Source organism: Heptranchias perlo, chromosome 26 (assembly GCF_035084215.1).
Source record: "Heptranchias perlo isolate sHepPer1 chromosome 26, sHepPer1.hap1, whole genome shotgun sequence".
Classification (NCBI taxonomy): Eukaryota; Metazoa; Chordata; class Chondrichthyes; order Hexanchiformes; family Hexanchidae; genus Heptranchias; species Heptranchias perlo.
This window is the reverse complement of record NC_090350.1, coordinates 32,759,491-32,782,090: the sequence shown is the minus strand read 5'-3', so window position 1 is coordinate 32,782,090 and position 22,600 is coordinate 32,759,491. Positions and strand designations below refer to the sequence as shown.

Sequence of the window (22,600 nt, the reverse complement as noted above, 5' to 3'; positions counted from 1 at the left end):
TATTTTGACACCATTTGCAGGTCAGTAACAGGAGACTGAAGTTCCTGAAATTCAATTCTCCTTGAAGTGCCACTTTCTAGATCAACAAAGTTTAGCAAATAGCATCGACATACTGATGTATGGTCCCAGCCTCCATTTGAATGTATATTGTTGTGATTTGGAATAATCTTAACAGCTAGAAAATGTGTCTACAATAATGCAGTTTGCAAGTAACATACTCCCACAAAAACAATTCAAGCAGCTTAGCTGAAAACATTCAGAAACTGCAGTTTTAATCTGCAAAACTTCAGTGACTAAGAATCTGAATCAAGTCTTTGAAAAATATCAAGAGCACAATGACACAATGTTTCCAGAAAAAATCTTAAAAGCATTTTTAAAAGAACAACATGACAATTTCACGAGAAATGAATCAGAGAAAATCTATGTTACAATGTTGCTAACACATAGCAAGCCGAGGAAACCTTCCCCCTATGATCTCTGTCCCACATATGCAGAAGTTGAATTACAGTTTTAATGATCATTTATTGAACTAGGATTGCTGGAGCATACTTAAGCACTAGGAAATCTATGCCTTGCCCATTGGTAGAATATACAGGAATTTCAAGGGCAGACAAGAACTAGGGCATTTTTGAGAGTAAGTGGACAGTATTAGACGTGATGGGGCTGATTTTGAAATGGTGGCCGGTTGGCAGCGGGGGAGGGGGGGGTGAAGGTGCGTGTGGCAGACCCGCATAAACAAAACTTACCGTTTCCAACGCAATCGCATGGTGATTGCTGATGATTAACGTGCTCTCCGGGTTTCACACCCAGCAGCCAGCCTGATTGACAGGAGCTGCAACGTGAGGGTGGGGGGGGCCGAGAAAGAGAGAGAGAGCGAGACGTCATCGGGCGCTGGAACGGAAGATCGGTGGGGGAGAGGGGAAGATCGGGGGAGGAGAGGGGAAGATCGGTGGGGGAGAGGGGAAGATCGGGGGTGGGGGGAGAAGAGAAGATCGGGGAGGAGAGGGAATGATCGGGGGGAGAGGGGAAGATCGGGGGGATTAAGAGGGGGACATCGGGAGGACATCGGGAGGGTGAAGAGGGGACTTTGGGAGGACATCAGGGGGCTGAAGAGGGGGACATCAGAGAGGGAGACATCAAACATCGGAGCAGGGTGGAAAGATAGGTTGATTTTGTGTTTTAACTTCCTCCTATGGTGTTTTATATAATTTATTCAGTTTCTTTTTCCCTGATCCAGTTTCACCAGGCGTGAATCAGAAGCGGTGGGCAAGCCGCCCAAGTAAGTTTAAAAAATCGTTATAATTACTTAATGAGGTACATTTGGCTCTTTAACTATCATCCCGCGGGACTTCCGGTTTCGGGTCGCCCGGGTGCACACAGGTGGGTCCCTGGGAAACTCGGACGTCGTCTGGTTGGAGCCGGCTTCCGAACCTGAACGGGATTTCCACGATTTTCGGAGCCCCGCCCCCAACGCACCCGCAATTTTCCCCTAAAATTGAGTCCGATGAGTGAGTAACCACAGATAATTGGTATGTCCTAGCTAACATCAGACCTTGAGAGCAAACAATCAGTGATTGGAGTTGGGGAAATGGTCGCCATTACACAGAGTCAAGCACTGAGGGGGTGACAAAGAAATGGGGATAGTGGATGCAAAAGTAGTAAGAAAGGTAAGAAAACCGGTTGAAGAGATTGCAACAATGAACAGATACCAGGCTCTGTCTATTAGGGCATAAGGAAACAAGGGGGGTCATTTTCAACTTTGGTGGGGAGGAAAACTGGCAGTAGAGGATTGGTTGCCCATTATCGTCAATGGGAAGGAAAATTGGGTGAGGTATAACAGGTGGCCAATCCAAACCACCAGTTTCCCATTCCTGCTAAAGTTGAAAATTACCCCCAAGGTCTCAGAAGAAGATTCAACTAGAAAAACAGAGATCCTCAATTCACCCTTTGTAGTGAAACCATAAATATGTTCCTTGTACTCGCACATAATTTTACCATAAATATCAGAGGAAATGGTTCTCCATGTGATCTATTACAGGATGCTGATGTTGCTGTTATTGAGTGCTAGAAAAACTCTACCATAGAATACTAAAAGTTGCTGTTCTTTGCCTATCAGAGTAACAAAGAGTTGCTAGAAGTTTCACAGCTGCAGTGTGGCTCTGGACTGATGTTTTTACAATGAGCTCATTCTGTCTGGAAAGACCTGTGATATCATGGAATCTTACATCACAGAAGGAGGCCATTCAGCCCACTATGCCTGTACTGGCAATAGCCTATTGCTCTGATTCTTCACTTGAGGTTAACCTGAAACAAACTTTCAAAGTTAGAATATTTCCAAACAATTGAATACAGTGTACTCTTGATAATTTGAAGATGTTTTCTGCTTAAAAAAAACAATGAATCATTCAATAATTTGAGTTAAATGTAAATAACAGCAAAGTGGGAATTTATTGCTGACAAAATTTGAATTAGAATTAAGTGGCTTTGAATTAAGAGGAATAGACTGTAAAATAATAAGGAAATTATTACAATTATTGATTTTAAAAATGCTAAAATCTAGCAGAGTACTTTATGCTGCAACATGTTATTTGAAGGTTCTGTGTCATCCTGTGGTCCATTTGGGGAGCCAAATGGCCTGAAGCTGCAGAGAGTGTTTCCAATGCTGACATATCTTTTTTAATGTCATGCATAACACTTTAATTCAGTTGTCAATTCTCTACAGGTGATAAGATGACCATCACTGCCACCACGTCAGGTTATTTACAAACTTGTAATTAGTTACTAGAACCAACAAAAAGAATAGAAAAGAGTCTTTAAAGATTCAATTAAAAAAAAAATGTAATGACATTTTTAAGTACTTCTGCCAGGAAGTGATTATACATATGAAGTGGTCCAGTGGTTTCTATTAAGACACTTCACAGATCCATGGTCTCAGGTTGGAGTGTGAACACATTCCAAATTCCTAACGAGGCCTCTAATGTGTTTTGTCAGAGCCAACCAATGAACCATTTAAAATTCACTTGACCTCTGGCTTGGCAAAGACCCACAAACAATAACCGGTCACATAACGTCACTAAAAAGGATTGAAATAACTCTGAAATGGCTATGAGTTGAAAATTACTGATAAGGATCAAAGTTGGGCAATAGATGGTACCTCTGCTCATGCATACTACCCATCACCTAGTAGAGGAAGATCTATCAGCACTGAAAGCCACAGGAAAGCCCTTAATGAATGTATGTTTTTGCACTTGTGCCTTTTATTAACTAATACCTTGAAGCATGAAATATCAATTTATCAACAGGATATTTGTTAACCCAATTATATTTCAGGAAGTCAATCATGGCATTACATAATCCACATTATACATATTTGATAATAGATGTCATCAGTGCAAAACTTAATGTGGCGATATATAAAGCCTCCCATTAAAATAAAATTTCACTAATTAGATTTAATATCAGTATTTGCTAACTGTGTGAAATGGAGCAATGCTACAGAGCTGTAAATTCAATTACCACAAATCACCACTTAAAATGGAAAAATAGCTCCATAACCACTTTTTCAAGAAATAAGTAAAGATCCATCTATGGTTTAATGATAAGCGCTGCATTAACCACCTGTGCTTGTTAACTTGTTAACTTATGAACGTTGTTCCCCCCCAAAACAATTCTGTACATTTCTAATATATTAGCCTTGGCTCAGTGGTAGCACTCTCGTCTCTGAGTCAGATGGTTGTGAGCTCATGTCCCACTCCAGAGACTTGAGCACAAAATCTAGGCTGAAACTTCAGTTGCAGTACTGAGGGAGTGCCGCACTTTTGGAGGTGCCGTCTTTCAGATGAGACGTTAAACCGAGGCTCCGTCTTCCCTCTCAGGTTGACGTAAAAGATCACATGGCACTATTTTGAAGATACGCAGGGGCGTTTTAAAGGTGCTATATAAATGCAAGTTGCAGTTGTTGTCCTCCTCGGCCAATATTTATCCCTTAAAGAACATCACTAAAAACAGATGATCTGATCATTATTACGTTGCTGCTTGTGGAACTTTGCTGTGCGTAAATTGGCTGCCTCTTTCCTACATTACAATAGTGACTATACTTAAAAAGTACTTAATTGGCTGTAAAGCGCTTTCGGACATCCTGAGGTTGTGAAAGGCGCTATATAAATGCAAGTCTTTCTTTCTTTAATATAGGGTATGTAGGATAGTGTACTATGACAGGCTAAATGGCTTGGCATAAGCCCAGAGCATGATGGGATAGTTAACATATAATATGAAGGAACCAAATGTGTATATCCAGGGGAGCATGGAGAATTAGCTGAACTCAGCTGTCAGGGAGACAGAGATACAACAGAACAAGGATAGTTGATGTATAGTGTAATTATCTGCGTAAGTATAACTAACTGGAATAAGTGTTAGATAGGACTAGAGTGGGTGTTAGATAATCTGTGAATTAGGTTTAGATAATCATAAGGTGAACAATGTGAGGAGACAGTGCCAGACTTAGTCATTTTTATATAACATTATATAGAAAAATACTGAGGGATGAGTTCAGTATAATATGGGAAAGAATGCAGGATTCAGCAGCCATGAGGACTTGTATAGATAAGAATTAGGGCTCCTAAACCACACAGTTTTGTGACAACCAGTCACGTGACATCTGCTGAGTTAGTTGCAGACAGAGAAAAGTAGGTGTGCTTCAGGAAAGGTATAAATATGTAATAAAACACTCTGTTGGGTGAACTCAGCGTTAGGAACAGCCGGGATTGATGGTGCTCCGAGCCCCCGACGAGCCCCCTGTGGATGTATATAGACGTTTAGCTTGCTTGTATGACTAATGTGTGCTGTCTAATAAAATCTGTTAATTGGATCTGACTTTTGGGTTTCTAACCTTTATTTACGGATTGTGGAGCATTTTGCAACAGGATATAAGCCTTATTTTCTCAGTAAACTGAAACTTATAAGCCTGTAGTTCTGTATTCATTCTGAAGATTCCGAGCATTTCCCTTGTTTGAAGACTCTTTTAGGCTGTTAAATGGGCTCGAGCGCAAGGCCCTACACTAACCACTGTCTGTTTGCCTCAGTGAAGTGGCTGTTCCATCTGAGCAACTGAAGTTTCTCGAGACTGTGCCTATTTGGTCATGTGGCCCAGATAGTCAACAATTGGCCCTAAATTGTCATTGATATTGAAGTGAAAATATCATTTTTTGGTCAGACTGTAAAATTAATGAAACTAAAGCTCTATCCAGTTTTTATTGGATGTGTACCCTATCTCTTCATAGAGCTTGAGATTACGTTAACACTATGGCCCTGAACATCCACATCACCTGGCCTACGGCAAGAGTGCGGCAGAAGACCTGTAAATTAGAATCCAGAATCCAGCTTGTGCTTGTATTGTCAATGGGGCATTGTTTGCGTTCCAACCTAGTATCAGCTTGGCTCACTGGTAACACTCTTACCTCTGAGTCAGAAAGTTGTGGGTTCAAGCCTTACAATGGGGTTTGACTACATAACCTAAGCTGACACTTAAGAGTAGTACTGAGTTAGTGTTGTCTTTTGGATGAGACATTAAACTGAGGCCTCATCAGCCTTCTAACCATGCCATTCCTAGGAAGCAGAATTCCTGCAAATTTAATCACTATTATTTTTGAGTTGGATTTAGAGAAGCATTCAATAAGATTTGATTATTTCATGATTTAATGTTAATGTAATTTAAAAGCAGGTAGAATTAAGTGAATCAGGAGAGCCAACTGCCCTACTGGGTTTCCAGATATTGAAAGAGTTGTACTATACCAAAGAAAATGCAACCTGATCAAAAATATTCTAGCGTTCTGTGGTTTCCAAAGTGTTGATAACTAATGGCTGCTTTTTGTGTACACGTATGCCTGCAAGTGGACATTGTAGGGTGAGGGAGGGGGAAGAGGCAGTTACTGTATAATCTGTACTCTGGTGAAACTTGCTTTTGTGTGTGGAAAGTGATAAATAGCTTCTTCCTGGAAAACAGCTTTACCAACATATTTGAAGTCCTGTCATCGCCTTCATGCTCTTATCTAACAAGTATCTGTTTCTTTCTATGATTCCCCAAAGAGCAAAATTCTTTTCATTTTTAACTATGAAAACCAAGTCTTTTTTTTAAGATACATTACCACCATGTTAAAAAGAACATAAATTCCTGGACGTAATCACAGGTCCGGATCAGAAGTATCTGAAGTGGTGGCAGTGCAGTCTGTCGAAATGTTGACAATAATATCTTTCTTAATTTCAAACGCGCAATCTATCTTTGGATTTGGCAGGTACTTGTAAAGGGATTGTTATATCCGGAATTTCTTCTTTGCAAGCAAGGCATTTATATTTGTAAACCAATTGCCGGAGATCAAACATCAAGAATGGTGACAGAAATGCAGATCTGCTTTGATCTGTCCATTCATTTCCTTTTTGGATGAGTTTCAAAAAACATCGTCTTTCACACGAACATGGTGAGCTAAATTAACATGCAGAGGTGAAATGGAAACAAAGGAACTGTGGAACAAAGAGAACATGAGCTAGAAATAGAGAAACAGTAAGCAAGGTCATGGATTTTTGGTTTTCATGGAAAATCAGATAGAGTTTTTGTTGTTTCTGTACCTTGTTATTTTTGCGCTTGTCTATATACAGGAAAATACATAGAAAGAAAACAGAAAGAACAGAAAAAAATGTGTGATTTGCATGGAAAATCTGTTCATAGCATGGAAGTAATGGAATACCCTAATATAATATTAGCTTTAACAGGCCTCATTTACTCGTGGAGTTCTTTCCGAGCACCAACTGTCAGCATTTCTTGTGCTAATGTGTTTATGTTGTCTGTTACATTCTCCCAGGTATTGCATTTTTGTTGGCTCAGACATGCTGTGGCAGCCAACCTGGGAGCAATGTGCTGGAGGTCTCGGAGCAACTGAGCATGCCTGAAAACTCCCTGACATGGTAACACCTCCTGCTTTAATAGTTCACTGTGCCCCTGCACTCTGATAAATACTGCATCTCCCTACTGTAGACTGTGACCCATAGCAATGTACTGAAATTGAATATATGTAGTCATTTAGTGATGATGCCAATTGAGAGGGGGGCCCTGATTGTTCAGAGATCCATCATCCAGCACACTGCTGATTTTGACAAATGCTGGTCTTAAAAGAACAAAGTGTGTCACAAAATTCCGCATCAAATCATTGACAAACACCGAATGTGCAAACACAAGATAAGAAAGTTCTGCCGAAGCACTAGGGAAGGAATCACTTGACACATACACCAACTTGTGTAAACTGGGGATGACAATTATTCAATGCTGTTAATGCAAAATAACGAGCAAAAATACAACAGCTTTTATCACACTAATATGGTGACAAGCTGGTAATGATGCTGATCTTGAATATTTTTAACCTTTAATCGTTTGGATTGACATAGCTAAAGCTACTATGCACACCTGATGTGTGAAAATGCAAGAGACCCAGTGGTTTCACAGATAAGGCAGCTCCCAGTGTTATAGAGCTAGAGAGGCAGAAGGTCCCAAGTTTGATTCTCAGTCCATGCTGGGTCAGGAGACCTCAGTCGGGGAGGTATTGTGCTGATAAATTGGCCTCTGTGTCATGGGCTAATGAGAAGAAACCTCAATCAGGGTTCACACTACTGATCACTATTCAGTAATTCCTGTTGCGGGGTGGATGTCAGGTGAGGACAAGTTCGGGCTCTGCCATGATCCCCGCTATCGTTGAATAGCCTTCCAGTACTCACTGTCTAGACACATACATTTCACTTGGGCAAGGTAGTCCAGAATAAGTTCGCACTTTGTGGAGAGGAGGGGAGAAAATTGGGGAAAAAAATGTTCAAGGTGTATAAATTCTTTCCCCAACCCCGCTATTTTGCTCTATTATGGAAATGTTATTGAGGATGGCCTTTAAGATCGGATGCATTTGCATGGAATACTGACGTTCTGTAAATAGTTACATAATTTAATTTTGAAAAGTAAGTAGGCTACTCTGTATGCTGAAAAATACTGACAGCATGAAAATCACAAAGAAAATTCAGCCCATATAATGCTATGTATAAACTGATTATTTCAAAGTCAATAAATGCTGTATTATCCATTGCTTGTGTAATGTTGTGTCTCCTGTCCTGATGATGCATACCACTGATAAAATGCGAGAAGACATCTCTAGACAAAAGTACCGTCGATCTGAATGTAATGGCCTTTGTTGACAGACAGTGGGTAGTTGCTGTGAAAGAAATAAAAAGGCAATATTCCCCCCCCGCCACTCCCTCCAGTGTGTAGTTCAGGGGAGAAACTGAGGTGAAGCCTGCCATATAATCTTTCATGTAGTCAGTAAAATTTATACAGCACTAGTGGATCTCCAGCATAATTACACATGGTAATTCAAAGTATATGGCCTGTCTCTTATGTCTTCATGTTGCAGTTTCTTCCCTTTCTCTTTTCTGCTTCTCTTTCCCTCTCTTCTTTTTGCTTCTCTCTCTCCCTGCCCTCTTCTGCTCCTTTCTCTATCCTTTTCTTCTTTCCTTTCAGATAGGAAGTGATGGGTGGAGTAGTGGGGAAAGGAGCTGCCAGCTGCTACAGGCTGCGTTATCAAATGACAGCTGTGGGACAAGTCTGGCCTCCTTTCCCCTTTCCTCCCCTTTCACTTATGTTTCCTCCCACATTCTCCCTTCCCTACTCCTTTGCCTTCCCATTACCCACTCCCCTTCCTACCACCTCCTCACTCCCATTGCTATCCCTGTGACTGCCATTGTTACCTCTACCTCTTCCACTCTGAATTACCTACTCAACCCCAGTGCCCTCCCCTCTCCCTGGCTCTATCACTTAATTCACCTTTACCCCTCTATTCACTCCCCTTACTGCCACTTGTGCCAAGGGCTGGTGATGAAAGACCAGAAGCATTTGTACCCTGACCCTCAAGCTGTTTGCCTCCTTCCCTTCCTCCCCTCTCCTCCCCTCTTACCCATTTTGCTCGAAGAGGATTTGTCTCTGTTCAAAATTCAACCTTTCTTTTAAAGAGAGAAACATAAAATTAGGATGACACTCCACTGGGAATCCCACCAGGAGTGGGGACTGGAAAATAGCTATGGCACACCTCAGTGACCTGCCACTGTGTAGCAAGTCCATCCATCTCTCTGCTCACTTAAAAAAAAATGATTGATTGCAGAGACTCAGGAGTGATTCCCTCCTGCCATCATAGGAACACTGGATGCCAGGAATACGCAGCCATTCCTTAGCAACGGGTTGCTAGGACGCAAATGACGGGAAGTACATTGGATTGTATAACTGCCTCATTTGCATGCAGTTTGAATATGCCCACCCATATTCCATGTTCCCTTGTCACTTCCTGTAGAAAATTCTGGAAGTCACGGAGGACAGCAGAGAGCTACCAGAGCAGTTCCTGACAAACTTCCTGCCACTGTTCACTGGAACCACATAGGAGAGCCAAGGTAACTCGAGCAGAAAATGCGGTCCATGGGGTGTATTATACGAGGTACTGATTATTTTCGCTGCTGCCAATAATGAAGATGCATAGAATAGAAATGTTTGCCTTTTTGCCTAGCCCATGTCAGGGAGTGTAATTTAAGCAAATGTCAAATACAAGAAAATTTTACTCAGTCCTGATTGACACTCTGTTCACAAAAAAATGTTTATCTATTAATACTCATTCTTTTGCAAACATTCAATAATTTATGGAGAAATTTTCGAAATTTTGTCCAATGAGAAGCTTTGTGAATAGGGAACTTTATTCATAGACATTATTGATATACCATTCTTGGTTTTGAACAGTTTTTTCAGCCCAGCTGTACTCTGACAAAATCCCATTGCATTCTTCACTGTTTTTTTTTGTTATTTTTATGCTCAAAGAGGCAGCATTTTCATTCAATATTCATTTTTAATAATTGCACAATACAAGAATGTCTTTACGAGTAGGCTCTTTTCTAGAAAATAACTTGATGAAGCCATGTATAAGTGTAACAGAGTTGAAGGTAGGGTTTTGTACAGCTATAAATAATGACAAGAATGACATTCTTCATTGCACTTACCTTTTAGTCACAGAAAGGCAGTTGCAGCATACGATCAATAAGAAATAAGCATCATCTTCAGTAGCATAAAAACATTTCTTGAACCCTGTTTGCACAAGGCAATGCCACCTATATTATTCTGTATTGAAGCTACCATTTCTTGTATTGACTAACATGAGTACAAGACTATAAACCCGAACATGACTCTTCATTGCAGCACACACACACACATTTTCTTTTCATTGTGTTGATTTAACAAAATCATTGAGGCATTATCCCTTTCACCAATGAGGTCAGAACCTTCAAAAAGGAGCAATGGAAAAGGAAGATGATCATAATTAATAGAGGGTATTCTGGAATGCCCCACTGCAGTGAAGGTCTCTCTCACCATCTCTCTCACCATTTATGACCTAGAAATTCGATGGCACCACACCTGTTTTTCAGGCGCTAAACGGACACCTAAGCTTCCAATATGGCGGGCAGGAAGCGCGCGCTCATTACGAGCCAGAAGTGTGCCTTCCACCATATTTGTATTGGTAATAAAATAGGCGTCCAGTGCCCGCACCTGAAACAGGCATTACGTCCTTTGCATATGCAAATAAGGGGCCTCAGGCCTGTATGCGGCCCCCTGTGCAAAATTGGGTTGCCCTGAACACAGCCGTTGCTGCGATCAGGAAAACCATGTCGACATGCGGCCTATCCAGCAGTCCTTAAAGGAACTGCTGCAAGCCACCACCAAAAAGATAGGGGTTTATTAAAATATACTGACCTGAAAATGGTGCCAGGAGGAGCAGGAGTGCTCCTTCTCCACATTAAAATTACGGGCCGCTGCTAGCCAACCCTTGCCCCCCTTCTGATCAACCCCCCTGTCCCGATCGACCCCCGTCCCAATCAACCTCCCTCCCAGGCACTGAATTGACACTCTCTCGGTTCATCCCCCGCCCCCCTCTCCCAGTCAACCTCTCCTGCCAATTGTTCCCCCCCCCTCCTTTTAAGATCTAAGGCTGCAGAAATTGCAGAGGTCTTCACCGGCGAGCTGCCTGGGGACGCCCAGGCCCATTGATGTCAATGAGGCCCATGGCCCAATATTGGATGGGCCTACCCGTTCCGGCGCAGGGATTGTTGCCTGAACTCAGTTCGGGCCAGCAGGCCGACGCAAACCAATTTCTAGGCCTATGTTTCTTCTCCCACCTCTTTATCCCATTCCATACTGAGATGGCTGAATTCCAACCCTCCTCAGAGACTGTATGCCTATAAATTCAAATTTTAATAAAGAACAGCAAAGACAGGGAGCATTGTAAGAAAGAAGAAAGAATTTGCATTTATATACATCCTTACTATGCCCTCAGGATGTCCCAAATTGCTTCACATCCAATAAATTACTTTTGAAATGTAGTTACTCTTGTTTTGTAGACAAACACAGCCGTCAATTTGTGCACAGCAAGATCCCCATAACTGAGATGAATGATAATCTGTCTTATTGTGGTGTTGGTTGAGGGAGGGATGCTGGCCAGCACACCCAGAGAACTCTCTACTCCTCTTCAAATAGTGCTTTGGGATCTTTTACATCCATCTCAACAGGCAGAGGGGCCTCAGTTTAGCATCTCATCCAAAACATGACACCTTCAACAATTCAGTATTACCCTGAAGTGTCAGCCTGGATTACATGTTCAAATCCTAGAATGAGGCTTGTAGTCACATCTTCAGGAAAAATATTACAAACTGAGCAAAGCTGACATTAAAGGGTGTTAGAATCATGGAATCATTGAATCATACAGCATAGAAGGAGGCAATTCAGCCCATCGTGCCTATGCCAGCCCTTTGTAAGAGCTATCCAGTTAATCCCACTCCCCTGCTCTTTCCCCGTAGCCCTGCAAATTTTTCCATTTCAAGTATATATCTAATTCCGTCCTTTCAACTAGTGAATTCCAAATCATAACAACTCGCTGCGTTAAAAAAAAATTATCCTCATCTCCTTTCTGGTTCATTTGCCAATTATCTTGAATCTGTGTCCTTTATTTTCCAACTCTCCTGCCAGTGAAAAGAGTTACTCCTTATTTACTCTATCAAAACCCATCATAATTTTGAAATTATTCAGGAAGGAATACTGACAGTTCTCACCTCATGTGAATTTACTTGCCTTCAATCACTGTACTTATTAGGCCTTGTATTGCCTTAATTGGGTACGCAAAACAGAAAGCACATCATGGACTGAAAATGTAATGTGGTGACTGCCTCCGCAAGTAAGGCTGACTGGATGAGTCACGAGTCATGAAGTTGCGAGCTGACTATGGCCAGCCTCAGGTGTGGATAAATTGATCATGTCTGACTGCTGGCAATGAGGTATTCTATTTATAGCCTACAGTATACTGTCAGTGGAAAATGAATTTAATGATTTTTTTTTATAGCCACCACAGGATCAGTTGAAGTAATAAAAACAGAAAATGCTTTAAGTGCACAATAGATAGTCTGTATCTGAAAGAAAAAGGTAGGTTAACATTTCGAGTGGAAGCCTTCATCAGAAACTAAAATATTAACCTGTCTTTCGCTTTCAGATGCGAACTAATCTGTTGCTTTGTCCAAGCCGATATAACCAAGGATCCTGATTTGTGCCAACAGAGACTGGATGACCCGAGAAGAGTGGCTTGATTGCAGCTGAAAAGAGAGTAACTCTAATTTTCAATATTAGAGAAGACTTAAAGGGTAATTCTGCAATCCCACACTCCCAGTAGATATATTCCTAGTGCTTCACATCCAGTAAATTACTTTGAAGTGCAAGTATTCTGGTTTTGTAGGCAATTTGTGCACAGCAAGATCCCACAGGTTTCAAATGAGGTGAATGATAATCTGTTTTTTTTAATGGTGTTAGTTGAGGGAGAAATGTTGACTGGGTTACCTGGAGAACTCCCAACCCCTCTTCAAATAGTACAATAATAGGGTAACAAGTAAACTTAACTGCAGTATACAAAATGTTAATGGGAACAATTTTCTTGACCTTTACCCCTGGGGCACATCCATTCCTTGGGTGTAAAGGTCAGAGAGGATCTACCCACTTTACATTGTCCTGGGATTACCTGGAGCTCCCCTGGTGGGGTAGAGCTGGCCCTGTACCTACAATTTTAAATTCTGAGAAGGTAAAAATAGACAGCATTGCATTCCACCAGCATCAATAAATGAAACAGTTCCTCCTTCACTCAATAGCTTAGATTTTCCTCACTGGTACAATTGCAATCGGATGTGTGATGGGGCAGGGCTTCGGACCACCCAATTGAACCAGCAGTGACCCCAGTGAATTTCCTGAGGTCAGCTTCATTTAAATAAACAAGGCAGACTTCGAGCAGCATTTCGGCCTCTGATTACGAGCTTGCCACATGGTGGGGGGGGGCGGGGGAGGAGAGGGGTGGTGAGGGGAGATTTGGCCATGGGGTGCTGCAGAAGGATATAAACACCTGCTGCAGCTTAAAGAGCCAAGCATCTTCAGCAACCAGATTCAGAATCGTTGCCCAATGTCTGAGGGGTCTGCTGCAGAGCCCCCAAATCTTTGGAAGTATCAGTAGAAGTGCTGCGGTCTCAAATGAGGGGGGACAGAGAAGAGAAGGCTGTCCAAGGGAAGTATGCAGGCACAGTGGAAGGAGGTGGCTATGGTAATTAGTGCCACCTCCACGGTTCCCCCATATGACAATAAACAGTGAGGCAAAGTGAGAGGAAGCAGCTGAATCTTCTCAGATTGCACTGTACTAAATATGCCTGCCACTTCAACCACCTTCCCCTCACTGTATTGAAGTGCTTCAGGAGCTTATCATTGAAGTCCAGGAGGTCCCTCTGGAACCTAACACCCTCCAGTTTTCACCTGTAACCGTTCCTTCCCTTATAGCTTTACATGCAGGGACCCCACTAAAAACTTCACATGCTATGCAATTGTCATAGCACCTGTCAACTATTATAGTCTGCATGCTGACACTTGGGTTTGATTGCACCTCATGGCAACCTGAGGCCATTCTCACTTATTGTGTTCTTCTTAAATAAGAAGATGGACCATAACAGCAGAGAGAGATTGTCCACAGGTGGTAGTCACTCAATCTCTAGCCTCTCACCCTCTATGAGGAGGAAACATTGGAGTTCCAGGGAAGGAGATAGGAAAGGAGGTTGAAGATAGGGAAGTTAGAGGCAGCTGATCGAGGGCTACAGATTGATTGTGACATTTTGCTTCTCTTTCTTCTTGTGCTATTGGACCACATATAACCTGTCAGCAAATTACATCATAAAACCCTTGTTTGACTCCTCCTGAAAAAACTCATATGTGAACTCTGCAACACGTTCTAACCTCTTCTTCACACAACAAGAAGAAGCAATGGAGAAAAAAAAGATCTGCCAGGCCCCTTTGCTTCCTGCTCGGTCAGCGCTGCATTGCATGCGATTTCACTCACCCTCAAACACCATCTCAGAGACAATCCACCTGAGAGGCATCAGAGAGTGAAGTGCACAGGTGGAAGATAGCCAGAAGGTCAGGAGATGCCATCCCTTGGCTGAAGAGCCTTGGGATCCATATCTCACAGTCCTACTTTTAAACAAAGGATGCTTGCAGAGCATCAGGTGTATAAGGAGCGGATGAGTCAATTGGAGGAGTTAACTACCCACATTTACAACACCATGATAGATGAGTTTGTGGCACTGGAGTCCAACCTGGAGCATGTGGCAGCTTTATGCCGATCTTCTGCAGAGGCCTCCATCAGATAGGCCATACAGATAGTTTTAGGTTTTGCCATAGATGCTCAGACAATTGCCTTAGAGGTCTTGGACACTACAGTGGAAAGCAATGTCTCTTCTATCTTTAACAGGCTTGACAACCAGTTGTGACAAGCCATTTTCCAAGATCTCACTGATCTGATTGGTGCCATTTGGTCTGCTTTCCCACCAATCAGTGGCCCTGCAGAGCCAGTCTCCAACTAATGGCCTGGCAGGAATGTGCTTGCGTGAAGCTGCTGTCTCTCCAGACCTGTGCCCTCCCACCAGCCCACAAATATGTCTGAAAATATGGCAGAAAGGAGGCAGGGCCGGGTTACCCTCGCAGCAGCATAAAAGATGCAGCCTGTAGCAGGTCCTATCCCAGGACCTAGCAGCCCTGAGACAAGGGCTCCCTTGGCCCCAAGAGACTCCTAGAGAAACACAGCAGCCAGCTATCTCACACATTCCTACCACCCAGGGAACATCTAGGAGAAGCATGAGATTAGCTTCAAGAAGACACACATCACACAGTTGTATCAAGGGGAAGCATGGAGAGAAGGAACACTGGACACACTGTTACATTTTTGGATCTTTTTTAACCTTCGCACCCTAAATTATTTTGGGTCTTGTGTTTTAGATCATATTCATGGATGAGTTCCAACTCCCTTGAAATGTTTACACAATTCACAAGTGAAACTGAGATCAGTATGGGTCTGTCAATCATCCACGCTGCTCCAATTGAACTATTGCCTTGATTTGTGCTCATCGTCTAGTCCTACCCATCAATTAAATCTGAAGCATAATGCAAATAGTCAAACAGCAAGCCAATAGAAAAAGAGTCAGTTATGGTTCGCTGTTTTGCTGTTCTTTTCCTGTCTAGTCCCGAAACTTATAAAATTCTAACAGGACTAGACAGACTAGATGCAGGGAGGATGTTCCCGATGGCTGGGGAGTCCAGAACCAGGGGTCACAGTCTCAGGACACGGGGTATGCCATTTGGAACCGAGATGAGGAGAATTTCTTCACTCAGAGGGTGGTGAACCTGTGGAATTCTCTACCACAGAAGGCAGCGGAGGCCAAGTCATTAGATGTATTCAAGAAGGAGATAGATATATTTCTTAATGCTAAAGGGATCAAGGGATATGGGGAAAAAGCGGGAACAGGGTACTGAGTTAGACGATCAGCCATGATCATTTTGAATGGCGGAGCAGGCCTTCTCTTGCTCCTATTTTCTATGTTTCTATGTCCCATCCTTTGTTCTCAATATTTAATCCCAGATTATTCCTGGAAATATCCTGGTTCACCAACAAGAATCCAAGGAATCTGAAAAGTGACACAACCTAAACTGAAATTTTTGAATGGACAATAATGGAAACTAATGACTGAAAGGCTTGCATGTGTTCGATAGGATGGACATAAAATAAACTTTTTGATGATGGCATTGATGAAATATGCCCCCAAACTATTTATTTACATGTTCCTAATGATGTATATGAAGTATGTATGCTATATAATTGCCAGTTGTTTTTGTCATTCAAGCATTGTGAAGCTTCACATCTCAATGGAATTTTAAATAGGAGTAAAACTAAGTGGATAATTAGACACCTGCTAAAAGTGTTGATGCTTAAAGAGGCAGCCTATTTTCTTGAATTGTCATATAAAACTAAATGTTACCAAGAGGCAGACCTGTATGCTTACTGATGTCCCTCGGTTGTCCTTGTTACCATGTTTTATGCTTTAAAACTGTTAGTTAGAGATAGCCCACGAACAGATATTTAGTGTGGTAGTGTCCTAATGTGACATCATGAGGCCTGCAGCCTACCTTTTCGATTCATGGGAATACTGGTGCAGAACCTCATGATGTAACTTTATGTAAAACATCTATTCCCCTAATACCTGTAACTAGCAGTTTTAAAGGATAAAACACGGTAACAGGGATAACCAAGGGACAACAGTAAACATACAGATCTGCCTCTTGATAACATTTACTTTTATATGACAATTGAAGAAAATAGACTGCCTATTTAAGCATCAATGCTTTTAGCAGGTGTCTAGTGAGAGACACTGGTAATTGTAGATAACTCACTTTATGACATTTATACCTTTTTCCCCAGTGGCCAATATTTATCCCTCAACCAACACCTAAAAACAGATAATCTGGTCATTATAATATTGCTGTTTGTGGGACCGTGCTGTGCACAAATTAGCTGCACCGTTTCCTATATTATAACAGTGACTACACTTCAAAAGAACTTCATTGGCTGTGCAGCGCTTTGGGACGACCTGAGATTGTGAAAGGCGCTACATAAAATGCAAGTCTTTCTTTTCCTTTTTATTTAGGATTATGTGACAATTCACTGGATACATGCATACCCTTTAATAAAACCCCCAAAACAACTGCATTGTGATATTTAACTGTTCTTGTACTTATATCACTGTTTATACTCAGGGTGTTATGTAGACAACGTCAGACAAAGCTTTTGAATTTTTATTTCAGATGTTAGATTCCGATTTTTACCATTGTGTAGAAGGACCTTGTAATGACTGGTGTTCTGTAAGTCTGCAGCTTTGTTGCTAGGGAGATATGATGATCCTTGTGGATCTCAGATAGACTGCTGAGTGTACTTCAAGCCCTTTGTGGGCCTAACATTTAGCTTCTACTGAAAGCATTGCTTTTTAATACAAGATTGCAGACCTGCTAAAAACATGTAAATTATGTATGCTCTATTTCTACTCTACTCGATTTTATAGTCTCTCAAGACACTTTGTCAAAAAAAGGTATGAAGCTAATTTCACAACACAACAATGGCTATTTACTGTTAGTTTTGTGATAATAGCTTCATTTTAATTTCCATGGTGGGACTAAAGTTACACAATTTTTGCACTGTTAATATCTTATCAGTATGCAATTGGTTATGTATTTGTATTCTAACAGGTTCTGTACTCCTGGAAAATGACTTCTATTTGGATCTATTCTTGTGCATTTAATAGGATCCCAAGAGCTGTTGTAAAGCAATATAGAGTGTGGCTTTGTGTGCTGCCTCACGCTGGGATGAAGAGACAAAGGTCAGGCTGTTCACTTTTCATGAATAGGATTTTTTTTCAAAGAAAGGTGTTAGTCAATTCATTTTTATGATGAGGCAACACACATAGGCCAATTCAAAACAAATATACAGTGGTGGCCGCTTTGGCCCAGGTTCAATTTATCTCTGCAGGCCAAAACAACTCAGTCTGAGGTAACATTTGCCTTTTAATAACATCTTATCTGCAGCACAATAAACAATTTAATTGGAGCAATCAAAGTTGATTTTAAAAATTATTTTTTTACAGCCAGTGCCTTAATTTGGGTAATGTCTTTTGGGCTTTATGGGACAGTTAGCGTTGCCGTGCTCTATAATGTCTTAAGCTTTAATAGAAAAGGTAGTGTGATGAGCCAAAACAAATACAGTGCCATAAAATGATTACTGTATCAGGGGGTTTCTATAGGGATTGCAGGAAACAAATATTCTGTTTCTAAAATTGAGAACGTTTATAGAACAGAGGGCCGATTTTCCTGGTTTGTGTTACCAGCCAGAAGCCTCACCGCTGTATATCGGGAAATTGTGAGCGCACAGCCACAATATTCCTTCTGTTCATTTAAATGGATGGAGAATTAAAGGCAGTGCTCCTGCAGTTTCCCAAAATGCACAGCTAGTGGGCGAGGTTTCTAATCACTGGTGTGAATTCATAAAGTAACACCCCACGGGGGTAGAAATTGGTCTTCATTGCGCCTGTTTTCCAGACGGAAAACAGAAGCAAAAATGACCAATTTTTTAGGGCCAAGTCCTGCGTGTCAAGGACGCCTGAAAATGTTTGACGCCATATTGACCTCAGATGGTTTTCAGGTATCCGGGGCGGCTGCCTGAAACAGAGTTAGGCTCTGTGCATATGCTGATGAGGGGCCTAATGCCTGTTTTAGGTCCCCTCCGAGAAACTGGCCTGCCTCGAGCAGAGCAGACATTCAGAAGGTAAGTTTGCATTTTTTTAGAACTTGTGTGGAACCAGGAGGAGTAGGAGTGCCAGTATAATAAAATACTTGGGTCCTCTGATTTGGCAAGGCTTAAGATGGGATCTCAAAGGTGTTGATCTGAAGGTATATAGGGCATTTGTTCCCATGTTCCGTCATATTTTTATATGGAAGTCCTCATGGATGCCTTTGAGGCCATACTGAGAAGAGTGAAGTGCACTTTGATCTTTCTCATCTTTCTTCAGTGAGTGCAAAGTCCTAATGCTGTGATGTATAACATGTATCCAAACTGTCTACTTTATGGTCCAAAATTCCGATGTGTGCAATGGATTTCTTTGGCCCATGTACAAGAGACACAACTAAGCTGTGAGGTGGATTTGTAATTAAAAGTGGAAACGGTTACAGGGAGGGAGGATTCTGGCCTGTACAGATCTATCACTGAGCACCATGGAAGAAGAGTCAGCCTCATATCACTTTGCCAAAGCCCCTTAAATATTTTACTTGGATTAAACAATGATGAGCAAACCTGATATACAGCATTGGACTTGGACATTTAGAACATCAAGCTGGTTGGCACATTGCAAGCTGCCCAACACAGCTCCTTTCCCTGTGCTGAAGATGGATATCTGTCATATAGCTGACCAGAAAACTCTGGTGCTGATGGTAACTGTGAGCACCTGATGTAAACAAGGAGTAGCAGCCCGAAAATGGCATCAGGTTACTTAATGCCCCATTTATGCTGGTATTCCAGCTGCCACTATCTTGGTAGGGGCCTTTAGATGGGCAGCCGGTACGCCTACCTGTTTCAGACAGAAGGCCACTTTTAACATGCAAACCAGGGTCACGCTACACATGGGCAATTTTGAGGTACAAATGAGCAGAGTGTGCACCATGCACACTCCGACCATTTGTACCAATTTTGAGTGGCCCTGCTAGCGGTCCTTAAAGGCCTTTGGAAAGGCTAAAATATATTTTTACAATACAGCATCTGTAACTGCTGCAACAATTTTTTTTCTCCTTTTGTAAGCTTTAGGTGGCCACATCTCTTTAAAATTTAGCTGCAGCCCTTTAATGGCTGCTTATGCATTCAATGTTCCACCCTCCCTCTCCCCTTTAGCAAACTCCCCACATAGTCTTAATATGGGCTTGGAACTTCTTGAAATATGTAATTAGGACTGACTCCTGTAAACAAGTGTGACCAGACAGGGAGTCAGCGAACATTACCATATACTTTTTTGTGAACATTACAGTTACACAGCACATTATAACCTATTTCCTAGAATTCCACATATATAAAAAGCTTCTGTATCCATGACAAAGGGATTCTCCCCAAGTCCAATCATTCTTATTAAAGAAAAACTCCATTCAAAATATTCAAAACACAGAATAATCCTTCAATATGGAGTTTTTTTGCACCAATTCTTTTTCAATTATTTTATCCATATGAAACAGGATTCCTGAGGAAGTAATTTTCACTTCCCCGATGGCAGCTATAACTTGCTTTGCAGAAATTCTCAGTGTCTTTTTGTGATGTCACAAGCTTATTGAACTACAAGCAAATCTAGTTCTAGTTATGTGTTTTAATTTAATTTTATTTGCTTCAAAAGAGTTTATGAACATGCAAAAATAAATATTTTATTTAATGATTAGGAAAACCTCTTTTTCAGGCCAGAGTGGGGAAAACTGGTCAAAATTTTTAAAGAAAGACTTTTTTATTATTTAATCTATTTCTCTTTATTATAACAGCCCTCTTATTTTCAGTTTTCCCATGTATTTTGATCAGCATTAGTAAATGGTGTGACGCCATCATCCAGTGACAACAAAGACTATTATATTAATCTCTCCAAAGCAATTAATGACTACCCTCAGTAAGTAGCAAACAGTCACTTTGAAAGTTCTTTATTCTGTGTAGATGAAATGAAAAAAAAAGTAATTAGTGCTAGGAACAAGATAATGAAAGAGTGCCCTGTTTATTACATTTATTAGGAACTAAATATTGGAAAATTGCTCTTTGTATTACATTGAAATTGTTTGGAGCCCAGAGTTTCCTTTAAGAAACCATTATAAAATGAATGGGGAATAAATCTGTGGGTTAACAAATGTACTTTTTTAAGCTTAAGTCAATAGTCCCATTTAACAGGATACATATTAACAGAAGTGTACTGTATTAAATAGTTGTTAATTATAAATCTATTCAATTGTAGCTACAAGAACACCAGAAATATGCTTCAATGTGAATTTCTACAAAGTGAACATTATGTTGTAACTGATTTAATCTGCACCAACACAACATATTTTAAAACTCTTCCCAAAATAACTGGAATTTGAAAGAAAGCAGCCTCTAACTTCCTTTAATTACTGAGAGAGAGTAATTATAAAGTTTATTTACTTTTAATGCTGTCAGGCAGCCATGGGTGCGACTAGGACCACAGGCTCCATTCTGACAGCACAGTTGATGCCCAAATGGATGACTGATGGATCTAACAGTAAACAACAAACATGCCATTACTGTCTCAGTATCTAAAGGGTATTAAGGAATGAGTTTGTAGAAAGAAAACTTGCCTTTGTACAGTGCTTTGTCAGGCCATCCCAAAGTGCTTCACAATGAAGCATTCCTTTGGCATAAGAGGAACATATCCTTGCTCTAAAAATAACTACGAGCCTAACACCACTCAACGTTACTTCAGTGCAAATCGTACAGCAACTTCCAGCGACCGCACATGCGCAGTTAAACGCAGAAATCCGGAAGTTGCTGTACCAGATGTCCTGCTCCTTCAGAAGCTTCGCGGGAAGGAGATCTCGCTGGCTGACTCACCGTTGAAATGTCTGCAACAGCGCGAAGTTCCCCCACTACCCTGATGGAAACAAAGTAATCTCACCAGAAAAAGATACGTCAAGTTTTTTAAGTGTAAGCAAACTTTTAATGGCTTTTTTTTATATCTCAAAATAAACTTTATTCATAAAATTTGTAAAGGTACATACAATGCAATTCAAGTCATGCTTCAAACAATACAATACAGGTCATACAATTTGCAACGGTACATACAGTACAAATCAACAGTCCCGGTACAATCAATAGTTACACACCATACATTGTAAATACAGTTCATGGCACCCTAGGGTGTCTCATTGCATTACAGTCATTAATGGTTACAGATACAGTACATTTCATTACATTCATTTATCATTTTACATTCTGCCCGAGGGGGTTTTTCCCTGATTCCAGCCCCTCGGTATACAATGGCGGGAAGGCTCTAAACGGTGGCTTTTAAAATGGCATGGTAAGTCTTAATGACTGCTAAACAACCTCTCTGGTACTAAAATTTTACTTTTCCAAGTGCAGAATCTCATTTCTTCACATTTCAATTGTTGTTGGATATTTTTTTAAAATATATACTTTTTCACTTTTTTTTCTGTCTCTTTTATCTCTGTCTTTTAATTCAATATTTCTAACCCTCTCATTATTTCACTTTCTGTAACTGATTTTGCATTGAATTCACTATTTCAGATTACATTTCCTGGTTCTAAGTCCATGTGGCTTATTAACATGTTTCAATCTGATTGGTTAGGGGGATACACAGCCGCTTGCCCCATTCACGCAGGTCCCGGGGGGTGGGAGGGGTGGGAGCGCACTGGACTGAGGACCCGAGTGTAAAAGCCCATGAAAAGTTTATGGGCAACTCCAAGTCTGACGAGCGGTGGGCACCGTTCGTTCGCTACTCAGTGCAAAATCCGGCCTATTAAGAAGGGAAAAAGAAAAGGTCATTAAGTCTAACAAACTTATTGTTTTTGATAGATCAATCCCATCTACCTATCTTCTCCCCA

The 22,600-nt window shown here is 41.2% G+C and overlaps 1 long non-coding RNA gene across 2 annotated transcripts in view; it reads left to right on the top strand.

Moving 5' to 3' along the window:
* LOC137342860 (uncharacterized) overlaps positions 1–22,600 on the top strand; it is a 54,634-nt gene that overhangs the window by 20,630 nt on the left and 11,404 nt on the right. The window contains exon 2 of one of the 2 annotated variants that reach the window (XR_010967375.1): positions 9,372–9,468. This is a non-coding gene — a long non-coding RNA (uncharacterized lncRNA). Of the gene's footprint in view, positions 1–9,371; positions 9,469–21,519; positions 21,684–22,600 lie in introns of those variants that run through there. The other variant, XR_010967374.1, reaches the window with a different exon arrangement.